This window comes from Orcinus orca, chromosome 19, assembly GCF_937001465.1.
Source record: "Orcinus orca chromosome 19, mOrcOrc1.1, whole genome shotgun sequence".
Lineage (NCBI taxonomy): Eukaryota > Metazoa > Chordata > Mammalia > Artiodactyla > Delphinidae > Orcinus > Orcinus orca.
Genome location: NC_064577.1, coordinates 29,648,106 through 29,660,990, shown reverse-complemented (window position 1 = coordinate 29,660,990; position 12,885 = coordinate 29,648,106). Strand labels below are relative to the sequence as shown.

Sequence of the window (12,885 nt, the reverse complement as noted above, 5' to 3'; positions counted from 1 at the left end):
CCTAGAGCCCGTGCTCCACAACGAGAAGCCACCGCAATGAGAAGCCCGCGCACCGCAACAAAAAGTAGACCCTGCTCACCGCAACTAGAGATAGGCTGCACGCAGCAACAAAAACCCAACGCAAAAAAAAAAAAAAAAGAAATGAGGTTTTTTCCTCTCCTGATAACCAGGAAAAATAAGGAAACGATGAATAGGCTGAGGAAACAGCATAAACAGGCCTGAAAGAGTTAAGCAATCTTGGTTATTCTTTAGTTGTTACTACTAAGAAACACTTGTAGCTAGACTTGTCCTTCACAAAGCTGATTGCTCTCTGACTCCATACAAATGACCCTTTGCACCTGGCACCTCTCTCCCCCTACACTCCCTTGTGGCACTCATCGTTTCAGAAAGAAGGTCGCAGGCCGATAACTTCAGGAACACCAGACCCGGTTGATGAGCCACCTGATGCCAGCTTTGGCCATGAATTTACAGAAGAAAAGAAATGCAAGGCCTTCACTACTTTTGATCCTTTATCACATGCCCCGGACTGCGAGCCCCACATATAAAATCTTCTCCAATTCCCCAAGGAGGGGGCACAGTTCTTGAGGTGTTAGCCTACCGTGTCTTCCCTTTGCCTGGCAAAGAAAATAAAAAGCCTCTCTATTTCTTATCTTCCAATTCTCTGTCTCCGTATTGTTATTCGGCATAGGTGCACAGGGAGCCAGATTTGGCAACAAGCTCAAGGGTGATACCAGGAGGCGGGAAGGATGCTCAGGTCCATGTCCTCATTAAGGAGGAGGGACGGGGCCTTCAGGCCTGGGCACCACTGGTAATGCTCGGCGGCCACTCACGGAGCTGCCTGGCTGCACCTTCTCCAGGGTGTCCCTGAGACGTGGAGCCCAGAGGACAGAGCGCAGGCCGGGAGTCAGCAAGGGGAGGGGCACCCTGTCCCACCTCTGGGCTGACTCCCTGGATGGTGTGCTGAGCGGCACTTTGCTGCCTTGCTGCTTCTTCTCGGTACAGGTTTCACTGGCGCTGGCCCACCTCCAAGGCCGGGCCTGAGCTCTTCTTCGGTGGGTCCGGGCCAGCGGGGTCCTTTCCGCAGGGTCCGATCCACGGAAGCAGACGTCTGTGCCAGGAAGGGTCTGAGCTGCTTAACCACCCCGTGAGCTTGGGGTAAAGGTGGCGGCCCCAGCCTGAGGCCGGCCAAGCGGGGCCCCAGGATGCCGGGCCTGGGAGGGGCTCACAGGCCCAGTCTCTGCTGCTTCTCGTGGGTTCGTTCCCCTCACCCTGCAGATCCCCCTCGTGGGAAACAGCCTGGGTCGTCTGAAGGCCCCACCCCACTCGTGCTCCTGTTCCCAAAGAGAGAATAAGACACCGTGTGTTAGTTTGCTCAGGCTGCCACAACAAAGTACCGCAGACGGTGGGCTGAAACAACAGAAATGGGTTTCCTCACAGTTCTGGAGGCTGAAAGTCCAAGGTCGAGGTGTCGGGGGTCTGGTCTCTCCTGAGGCCTCTCTCCTTGCCTGCACATGCTGCCTTCTTGCTGGGTCCTCACAGGGTCTCCCCCGAGCACACACATCCCTGGCATCTCTACGTGTCCACACTTCCTCTTCCTGTGAGGGCACAGTCACACTGGATCTGGGCCCATCCTAATGGCCTCGTTTTAACTTAATCACCTCCTAAAGGCCCTGTCTCCAAACACAGTCACAGCCTGAGGCTCTGGGGTTGAAGGGACACAATTCAGCCTGTAACATACAGTCTACAGGACCTATTCCTGGACACTATTTTTTTTTTTTTTTTTTTTTTTGGCCTTGCTGCACAGCTTGTGGGAATCTTAGTTCCCCGACCAGGGATTGAACCCAGGCCCTCAACAGTGAAAGCACTGAGTCCTAAGCACTGGACCGCCAGGGAATTCCCTAGACACTCTCAAAACAGGAGGAAACAAAGGCAGAAGCCACCTCCTCAGCGCAGCTGCCCGCCACTGCCTCCAAGAGACACAATCTCAGCTCGTCGCTATGACCCACCTCTGGGTTCAAATCCCGCACTGATGGTAACGATCCAAATTATGTAAATTAAGTTTGGGGACAGGGGCTTCCCCAGTGGCGCAGTGATTAAGAATTCGCCTGCCAATGCAGGGGACACGGGTTCGATCCCTGGTCCGGGAAGATCCCACATGCCGCGGAGCAACTAAGCCCATACGCCACAACTACTGAGCCTGCGCTCTAGAGCCCGTGAGCCACAACTACTGAAGCCCACACGCCTAGAGCCCGTGCTCCGCAACAAGAGAAGCCATTGCAATGAGAAGCCTGCACACGTCAACAAAAAGTAGCCCCCCACTAGCCGCAACTAGAGAAAGCCCGCACACCACAATGAAGACCCAATGCAGCCAAAAATGAATTTTAAAAAAATAAATAAATTTATTTTTTAAAAAAAGTTTGGGGACAAAGGAAATATTCCAAAATATTGAACGGCAGACTTATGATGGGTTAAATTTTTTTATCTTCCAGTTTTTTTTTTCGGTTAGTATGTATTAACTATTGTTTTAAATGAAGTATTTTCTTCCAATCCTAATTCAGCCACTTTACTGTGAAACCTTGGGTAAATAACTTGTCAGAGGCTTAACTTCTCCATCTGTGAAATGGGGATAACACTGCTTCCCTTAAGAGTGGTTGGAGAATTAAATGATGCTACTTACGTCAGTGGTTTCCAATTTTTTAGTCCCAGAATTCCTTTACCCTCTTAAAAATTACTGAAAATCCCAGAGAACTTTTGTTTACATGCATGGTTGATCAATATTTATAATATTAGACATTAAAACTGAGAAATCTCAATTTTAATCTATCAACTCACTTAAAAAATAGCAATAGGGTGGGGACTTTCCTGGTAGTCCAGTGGTTAAGACCCCGTGCTTCCAGGGGCTTCCCTGGTGTCTCAGTGGTTAAGAATCCGCCTGAAATGCACGGCATACGGGTTCCAGCTCTGGTCCAAGAAGATCCCACATCCCGCAGAGTAACTAAGCCCGTGCGCCACAACTACTGAGCCTGTGCTCTAGAGCCCGCGAGCTGCAACTACTGAGCCCACGCCTGCGAGCCACAACTACTGAGCCCATGTGCCACAACTACTGAAGCCTGCACGCCTAGAGCCCGTGCTCTGCAACAAGAGAAGCCACCGCAATGAGAAGCCCGCACACTGCAACGAAGAGTAGCCCCCGCTTACCTCAGTTAGAGAAAGCCCACGCATAGCAACAAAGACCCAACACAGCCAAAAAAATAAATAAATAAAATAAATAAATTTATTTAAAAAAAAAAAAAAGACTCCATGTTTCCAATGCAGGGGCTGCAGGTTCAATCCCTGGTCAGGGAACTAAGATCCCCGCGTGTGAGGAGGGGCAACCAAAAAAAAAAAAAAAAGGGAATAATAGGGAATTCCCTGGTGGTCCAGTGGTTGGGACTCTGTGCTTTCACTGCAGGGGACCTGCGTTCAATCCCTGGTCAGGGAAATAGGATCCTGCAAACCGTGCAGCGTGGCCAAGAAAAAGAAAGCAATGACATGTTAGCATAAATAACATTTTTTAATGAAAAAAACTCCAGTTTCCAAAACAACACAATTTCTGCGCAAAGAAAGGCATCGTTTTACAATAGTGCAGACCTCTTTAAGGTCTGGCGTACCCGAAGCCAGCTGGATTCTCATGTCTGTTTCTGCATTTGGTCAGCTTGTGTAAAGAAAAGTTCCTGGAGCTTTGTGAGGACCCCACTTTGAGAATGGGTGACTTAAATGAAGCCCCTGGTCCCTAGTCTCTGGTACAAACAGGAGCTCGATAAACGTGCATCCCCTTCCCTGGGCACAGGGCTGGGTGGCGCCCCTGGGTTCTCTGGGGACGCTGTCAGGCTTGTGTCATTGATCCTGTAGCTAATTCAGCAGCACGGGGGTGGCCTCGTACCAGGTCCTAGAGGCAATGGGAAGTGACAAGATTGGAAGGTGGTGATGAGACAGGATAGAATTGACCCAGAAAAGCAAACTTTGATGTGCTAAAAATATCCATCAGTTAGGCAACCCCCCGGCCTCGCCCCCCCACTGTCTCTCCAGATTCAAATCCAGGAAGTGCCAAATGCAAGACGCCAAGCCAGGATTGAGACCAAGCAATTAGACCATTTAAGACAAACTTTCAAAGCTCAGACCCCCAGACGTTTAAATCTCACAAAGAAAATGTGCATTCGGTGTACACAATGAGAGCAAATCAGTTTCCCTTTTTCGTTCCCTTCTCCGCCCCTGCTCAGAGGCAAGCGGTGGAAGAAAATAAGCATAATTGGGCACAGACAAGGCAAAAATAAATTTAGCAACAAAGGGAACATCTCTGGGGGAGGTGCAGAGCTGATGTGGCCGTGTAGAGGTGGGGAGCGATGTCCCCCAGGGCTCAGCAGGCTGAGGCCCTAGATGACAGGGGCTGGACAGAGAGACCTCTCTCTGGGGGTCTTTGCTGAATCCACAGGGATCAGTGATGAGGGCAGCCCCCCAGGCTGGGGAGGACTTCTCTTCCATCCAAGATGGGTGGCTGTCCTCCCTGACTGAGCCCTCAAGGGGCTCTCAAGTTCTCTGCAGGAACAGAACTTGCAGGTGGCCGTTGGAAGAACATAGTCCAATCGCTGCCCAAAGACTGCTACTCAGCCTCGCCCTGGCTCAGAATCGACCTTTGTGCCTTTCTCTCAATCATGAGACGCCACCAAAGGTCAGGGACTAGACCCAATCAGATACTGTCCCTCACCCCTGACCTCTGCTGAATGACAAGCAACCTCCTGCTAAGAAGGATGCATTCTCATCCATCCAAGGGTCCCAGCCTCCAACAGATGACATCCTGTAACTACACTGAGCTGCCACCGGGCAAGGCAGAAGCTTCCAGAGGGGCAGTTTGGAAGGCTCTCTCTTCAGCTGCCATAACAAAACGCCATAGACTTGGGGGCTTAAAGAACAGAAATTTAGGGCTTCCCTGGTGGCGCAGTGGTTGAGAGTCCGCCTGCCGATGCAGGGGACATGGGTTCGTGCCCCGGTCCGGGAAGATCCCACATGCCGCGGAGCGGCTGGGCCTGTGAGCCATGGCCGCTGAGCCTGCGTGTCCAGAGCCTGTGCTCCGCAACGGGAGAGGCCACAACAGTGAGAGGCCCGCGTACTGCAAAAAGAAAAAAAAAGAACAGAAATTTATATTCTCACAGACCTGGAGGCTGGAAGTCCAAGATCAGGGTGCCAGCATGGTCGGGGTCTGGTGAGAGCTCCCTTCCTGGCTTGTAGACAGCCGCCTTCTTGCTGTGTCTTCACATGGTGGAGAGAGCGAGCTCTGATGTCTCTGCCTGTAAGAGCACCAATCCCATCATGAGGACTCCATCTACGTGACGTCATCTAACCCTAATTACCTCCCAAAGGCCCCCCTCTCCCATTATCATCACACTGGGGACTGCAGCTTCAACCTGTGAGTTTGGGGACAGGGATGTTCAGTCCGTAACACTCTGTAAGGCTCCTTCGCCACTGTCCCCCCACAAGGGACCAGGGAGGCTGCTTGGGGCCGCCAGCAGGGAGGGGGCTTCATCAATGCCCTGCATCCCTATAGCATCATCACTTACGAGGAGACACTCCTGGAATGAAATGCGAATCAGAGCAGCACTCTGTCCTTTCCATCTCTGTGAGCTACCCTCCCAACCTCGCCAACACATACACATTCTTCCACTCCCCACACTTGCCGCACAAAAGGAATGCCCTTCCACAGCAAGCCCACATAAACAGTCAGCATTCCATATCAGAAGAAAAGCTCTGGTTTTCTTGTTTTGTCGTAGGGGACGGGAGGAGAGAGGAGACGCCCAATACTTCACGTGACTGTGATACGTCTGTAATTCTGCCAACCTCTTGCATAGATGATTTAATCCTCATACCACCTTACGAAGTAGGTGGTATTATCCCCACTTTATAGACGGGGAAACTGAGGTCTGACAGCTGGGAAGTCGTGAGGCCAGGGTCCTGAAGGGTCTGTCCTGTCCCACATCCATGCACTTGCTAATACATCACACGCCCAGAAGAGCCAGGTGGAGTGGGGCTCCCCACAAAGGGCAGTAGATCTTGGGAGGAGGAAGAGATAAAAAAGCAGAAGTAGGACCTGGCCGAAGTTCCGGATCAAAAGTAGCCATTCCAGGGCCCCCTTTAGTTGAACGGAATGGGACCACGTGCCCTGTAATTTCCTAGGATTCTAAGCTGCTTTAAAATATGTCCTTGTTCAGGAAAGGAAGAGAGTGTCCTGATTCCTGCTCACCCTCCCCCAGTTCTCTGCCCAGTGGCCTAAGGAGCTGGCCTGGCCCATTCGGTGGAGTGGTCCCCTCTAGCCAGAGCTGAGCCTTGCCGAGTCATTTCCACCACAAGTGGCAATGGAGAGAAGCCACTGTCTAGGACCTTGATTTCTCCAGGGTAAGCACGATCCTGCGGCAGCATCAACGTGGGTCTGGCCGAGCTCCCCTAGAGGATGGAGTCTCCCCCTGCCCATTTTTCAGGCAGAGCCCCAATCTGCAAACCTACAACTGTTGACAAACAACTTTTCATGCTGACATTTGAGAGCTGGCATTTTCTTTTTCTTTTCTTTAATATTTATTTATTTGGCCGCACCGGGTCTTAGTTGCAGCATGTGGGATCTAGTTCCCCGAATAGGGATTGAACCCGGGCCCCTTGCGTTGCGAGCTCAGAGTCTTAACCACTGGACCACCAGGGAAGTCCCTGGCATTTTCTTATACGTGCAGCTACCTGCTCTTATACACATCTGTAATTTGCAGATTTTAACTGGATGCTCTATCACAGACAGAAGCAAAGTGGTTTGCAAAGTGTACAATATGATAAAGTCAAATAAATTAATGGGCCACCGAGTGGGTCTATCTCTTCCAGATAGCCAGGAAGAGGATACTCCTGACCTATAAATCTGTGGGTGTTAATAGCTCCCACGGAACCAAAGTCACACTCCCCTGACACATATTCGCTCCCATAGGCTGTGAACTGGTAGGCAGCTCCCGCGATGGCCCCATGATCCTCACCTCTGTGTCCCTGTGGAATCTTCTTTGCTGGAGCGTGGGCTGGACCGAAGGACCTGCTTCTAACAAGTAGAAAACACAAAAGCGATGGGATGTCCAAGATTAGGTTACACAAATTCTGTGGCTTCTGTCTTGCCTGCTCCTTTCTTGCCCTCTCTGGGGGAAGCTGCCCTGGAGGACAGCCCTCGTCTTCGGAAAAAAAAAAAAAAGAAAGGAATGTGAAGCTGCCCACTGTGCATGGGGGGATCTTTCTAAAGCTTCCCCTGCAGACTTCCCCCATGAAGGCTCTTCCCTTCTGGCGTTAAGGATTAACACCACACCTCTAGAGAGGCAGGCAACCGGCTTCTCCCCTACCATAAACCCCCAGGCTGGGACTTCCCTGGTGGTCCAGTGGTTAGGACTCTGAGCTTCCAATGCCCGGGGCCTGGGATCGATCCCTGGCAGGGAAGTAAGATCCCGAAAGCCGCGCAGCCTGGCCAAAAAAAAAAAAAAAAACCCTAGGCTTGGAGCATGTTCCCCACCACCACCACCAAAAAAGAGGCTCTGGTACCTCCGTAACAAGATCCAACAATGAAATGCTTTCCCCCACTTTAATTAATCCACGTAGAATTTCATCGGCAGAGCTGCACCCTCTCTCCAGCCAGGAGACAGCAGGTGTGGAGCCTCGTTCCCCAGCGCTTGCCAGCCGGGCCCTTCCAGTTGCTGACGGAGATTCCCAGGAAGAAACCTCAGCCGTACTGAAAGGACGAGGCTGCGCTGAGCAAGACGTCCCAGGGCTTCAGAGACCCTGGGCCTCATCCCCCACCCCGTGGTCTCACCCTCGGAGCAGAGTTGGGAGAGAAGGGAAGTCCTCATCATCTTCCCCTGGAGGAGCCCCTATAGCCGCGGAAGTCACAGCGCGCCTGCCGACTGGTCCTGTTCAACCTCCACCATCCAATGGCCTCCACGGCCAGCTGAGCCCTCGAGGCCCAGAGCAGAGGTGCCTCGCTCAAATTCAACAGGCAGCTAGTGAGGGGTTGAGCTGAGACCCACTCTCCACTGGCACAGACCCCTGGCTGGCCCACGTGTCCCCAGCTGGGAGCTGTTACAGAGCCAGTGGGAGGGTAAGGCTCCAACCCAGGAAACGTGGTAAAGAGATGGAGGATCCCAGGGGCTCCATCCAGCAGCCACGGTCATGGTCACAGGAGCCCCTCCGGAGGCAGGCCCAGATTCAGAATGTGCAGAGCCCAGAGGGAGGCCCACGGTGTGAGACCTGGAACATGGACTGTCTTTATGGGCCATCCCATAAAGGCTGGGAGCTGAGGAAAAATGGGATGAATGGAGTTCCAGGGACAGTGGTCTTAAGAAGAAGGGTCTTCAGTTTGTTTTGTGTTCAAGACTGGGAATGGTTTACAAGGTGAGGAAAATGTGCTGGGGGTGGAGGGAGAGCCTGAAGATGTGAGAGAGAGGCCGTCAGACAGTCCACCTTTCAGAGAGTCCTGGGGGGGAAGGACAGCTCAGAAACACAGCTGCAGCTGCACCCCAAAGCACACTCACTCTCCGAACGGTGGCCCCCCCCAAAATATTTGTCCACTTCCCGGATCCTGTGCGAGTGACCTTATTTGGAAAAAGACTCTATGCAGATGTCATTAAACCAGGGGTCTCATGATAAGATTATCCTGAATTATCAGGTTGGGCTTAAATCCAATGACACCTGTCCTTATAGGGGAAAGGCAGGGGAATTCCCTGGCGCTGCAGCGGTTAGGACTCCGCACTTTCACTGCCAAGGGTGTGGGTTCAATCCCTGGTCAGGGAACTAAGGTCCCACCAGCCTGCAGTGCAGCCAAACAAAAAAAAAAGAGAGAGAGAGAGAAAGAGAGAGAGAAAGGCAGAGGGAGATTTGGGAGGCAGAGATTGAGTGATGTGGCCACAAGCCAAGAAGCACCTGGAGCCTCCGGAAGCTGGAGGAGGTGAGGAAGGACCTTTCCCTAGAGGCTTCGGAGGGCGCATGCTCTGCTGACACCTTGATTTTGATGTCTGCCTTCCAGAGCAGTGAGCAGACAAACTTGTGTCATCTTATACCTACACACAATGGAATACGACTCAGCCACAAAGGGGAATGAAATGTTGCCATTTGCAACAACGTGGATGGACTCGGAGGGCATTATCTCAGTGAAATAAGCCAGACAGAGAAAGACAAATGCTGTGTGACATCAGTCATATGTGGAACCTAAGAATACAACAAACTAGTGAATAGAACAAAAAAGAAACGACTCACAGGGACTTCCCTGGTGGCGCAGTGGTCAAGAATCCACCTGCCAATGCAGGACACACGGGTTCGAGCCCTGGTTCAGGAAGATCCCACATGCCACGGAGCAACTAAGCCCATGCGCCACAACTACTGAGCCTGCGCTCTAGAGCTCGCGAGCCACAACTACTGAACCCGCGTGCCACAACTACTGAAGCCCACGCGCCTAGAGCCCGTGCTCCGCAACAAGAGAAGCCACCGCAATGAGGAGCCTACACACTGCAACGAAGAGCAGCCCCACTTGCCGCAACTACAGAAAGCCCACGCGCAGCAACGAAGACCCAACGCAGCCCAAAATAAAAATAAATAAAATAGGGCTTCCCTGGTGGCACAGTGGTTGGGAGTCCGCCTGCCGATGCAGGGGACACGGGTTCGTGCCCCGGTCCGGGAAGATCCCACATGCCGTGGAGCAGCTGGGCCCGTGAGCCATGGCCGCTGAGCCTGCGCGTCTGGAGCCTGTGCTCCGCAACGGGAGAGGCCACACAGTGAGAGGCCCGCGTACCGCAAAAAATAAATAAATAAATAAATAAATAAGATAAATTTAAAAAATAGGTAGTCTATTTTCAGGAAATCAACAGAGAAGAGAGGACAAAGCAGGAGAAAACATCATTAGCCTTCTGAGACTCTTTTCAGCTAATGACATGTCACTGGGCCTCAGTGCATAAGCAGCCCGCCCAAGTGAAGGTGAGAGAAAAGGCACCCAGTCGGCCCCACTGGTGGTCAGCAGAGCAAACCTGGTGGGAAAGCTGGCTGAAGTCAGGGAGGAGACTGTACCCATGAGGTTTACCACGGGCCAAGGCAGAGGGGCCCAGAAGAGAAGTCCTGAAATGTAAATTATTCAAAAACACGGGATGGTTTAACCGAGAATCAAAAATGAGAGGCAGCCGCAACTAAGGAGCCCACCTGCCACAACTAAAGACCCAGCACAACCTCATTAATTAATTAGTTAATTAATTAAAAAATAAGAGCCAGCCATCACACACCCTTGTTGAAATGGTCAGGGCTTGGGGAGGAGGTGTATTAATCTCCTGGGGCCGCCGTAATGAGTTACCCTAAACCACGGGGTTTAAAACGACAGAAATTTCTTCTCTCCCAGTTCTGGAGGCTGGAAGTCTGAAATCAAGGTATCGGCAGAGTTGGTTCCTTCGGAGCCTCTGAGGGAGGAGCTCTCCCAGGCCTGTCTCCTAGTTTCTGGGAGTTTCTTGCACTCCTTCGGAGCCTCTGAGGGAGGAGCTCTCCCAGGCCTGTCTCCTAGTTTCTGGGAGTTTCTTGCACTCCTTCGGAGCCTCTGAGGGAGGAGCTCTCCCAGGCCTGTCTCCTAGTTTCTGGGAGTTTCTCGCACTCCTTGGTGTCCTTGGTTTGCAGCTGTATCACTCCAGTCTCCGCCTCCGTCTTCCCATCACCTTTCCTTCTGTGAGCCTCCATTCCGCCTCTCCTTTCTCTTATCAGGACACCAGCCATCGGATTCAGGGCCCATCCCAAATCCAGGAAGATCTCAAGATCCTCACCTTAATCACATCTGCAAAGACTCTATTTCCAAGTAAGGTCACAGTCACAGCCCCCAGGGGTTAGGATATGGACAGGCATATCTTTTGGTGGGGACACTATTTAACCCACTACGGAAGGGTAACTAGCTCATCCTGAAAAAAAAAACAGGGAAATTCATCTAAGTCCCGGTAAGGGCAGCAGATGTTAGACAGCAGCTGTGTGTTTCTGACAGCAAGTGTTGAGGGGCGCTATGACAGGTGTCCCCTGGATGTGGGAGGGAGGGACAAATGACCCCTGGAGCCAGCCTAAGAGTTCCATACTGTGCTCACGGAGGAAGACACAGGGGACCACAGAGAGCACAGAGGGCTGGGAAACGGCACTGCGTCCGCCCTCCTCTCCCCCACAGCTGTAACTGCTCCGCAGTAAGGAAGTCCCGTGACAACGGGTTAGGGCCCCTCCTCTGTGCCACCATTCGGCCCCTACCCTCCTCATGGCAACCTGCAGCAGTATTAAATGGCTCTAAGGCTATATATATATATTATATATATTCTACTGTACTTTCTTTTTTTTTTTTTGGCCATGTCACATGGCACGCGGGATCTTAGTTCCCCCACCAGGGATCGAACCCATGCCCCCTGCAGTGGAAGCGCAGAGTACTTTCCAGGAATTCTAGAGCTTGGTTAGAAATGAATTTATACATTGGTTTTAACTGTTACTTCACAGTTTTCCTGTTTGTGTTTTCTTCTTAGGTAAAGGGCAACGGGGACCAAATGAATCAGTCCTCCTGGGCCTTGTAAGTTATGTTTTTAGGCAAAACCACTTTCAAAAGAGTAATATCTGTAAAGTGGTTTTGCCTAAAAACATAACATACAAGGTCCAGGAGGAGTGGACCTCATTTTCCACAAATTGAGTTCTCAGTGTCTTTCAAAGAGGAAATGAAAGATAGGGACAATTTATGAACTCGGGGGGTTAAATAGGAACGTGAGAATGTAGGCCACGGGACAAGGACAGACGTCGCCACGTCAGCCAGAGGAGAAAGGCACAAGTGTGGAAGTCAGAACAGTGCAGCAGAAGTTTCGTTTGAGGGGCCGAGTCCAGGTTTAAATTGCATCGGAAGTTACTATGTCAGTTCCATTCCTCTTCCATCCCAGCCCTGGGCCTCAGCCACACGAAAATGAGGCAACGACCTACAGGATGCATGCAGGCCAACCGCAAGAGCAGGACGCCCTCTGCAGGGTGCAAGAGGACAGAGCCCGATTTCCTGGACGTTTCTTTCCTGCAAGACTCCAAAACCAGCACAGTAATTCCTACTCACCCCCTGGCTAGAAAGAGGTGCATTCCAGCTGGAACTTCTTGATCTGACAAGCAATGCAGGACTAGAGGGCCACAGGGCCGTGGCTGAAACTTCTGCCCAAGCATTTGGAACTCATCTGAAGCTCTAGATAAGGATTGGTGGTATTTGACCGACCAGGACATGGAAACAAACAGAGGTGGACCTGGTCTAGCAGGGCCCCCATCCACGTGAGAATCAGTCTGTCCTGGCTAATAGAAATCCCAGAGGCCGTCATGTCCAAACCTTTCTTTTCAGATAAGCGAACTCAATTTGAGGGAGCCCATGGCCAGCCTAAAGACCCACAGCAGGGACCAGAACCTGGGTTTCTCATTTGTCAACTTCCTCACACACCCATAGGAGTGAGCAAAAATCCCAGGAGGACAGAAGGAAGTTCGGGAGGGGTCATTCACCCCGTGGTCTGGCATCTGAAGCTTTGCCTGGACTGGCTTGTTGGAGGGCCTGCAAGGACATACATGCCAACTCCATCCTTTCCTAAGAAAGTTCTGTTGTATTATCTGGGCAAATCCTGTCTTATTCCTCATCTGTAGTTAACAGATTTGCCAAGCTCCCTAAACAACCCTGTGTAGGCTGGCAACTCTAGGAGGACCAAGCTCTGTGGCTTTTGCTCCCTAATGTATGGTACTGGGTGCTTGGTACTTGCTGAATGTATCTCACTAAGTGAGCATGACTTAAACATTTCCCATGCAGTTGGGAGGATTTTACACTGACCTGGCTGCACC

General features: G+C 51.5%; 1 long non-coding RNA gene across 1 annotated transcript; it reads right to left on the bottom strand.

Annotated features, from left to right (window-relative positions):
* Positions 1–95: 95 nt before the first annotated feature.
* Positions 96–7,912, bottom strand: LOC125962105 (uncharacterized). Its single transcript, XR_007473515.1, has 4 exons — positions 7,041–7,912; positions 5,192–5,324; positions 1,436–1,595; positions 96–1,331 (listed from the first exon to the last, which is right to left on the bottom strand). It is a non-coding gene; the product is annotated as an uncharacterized LOC125962105 (long non-coding RNA).
* Positions 7,913–12,885: the final 4,973 nt, after the last annotated feature.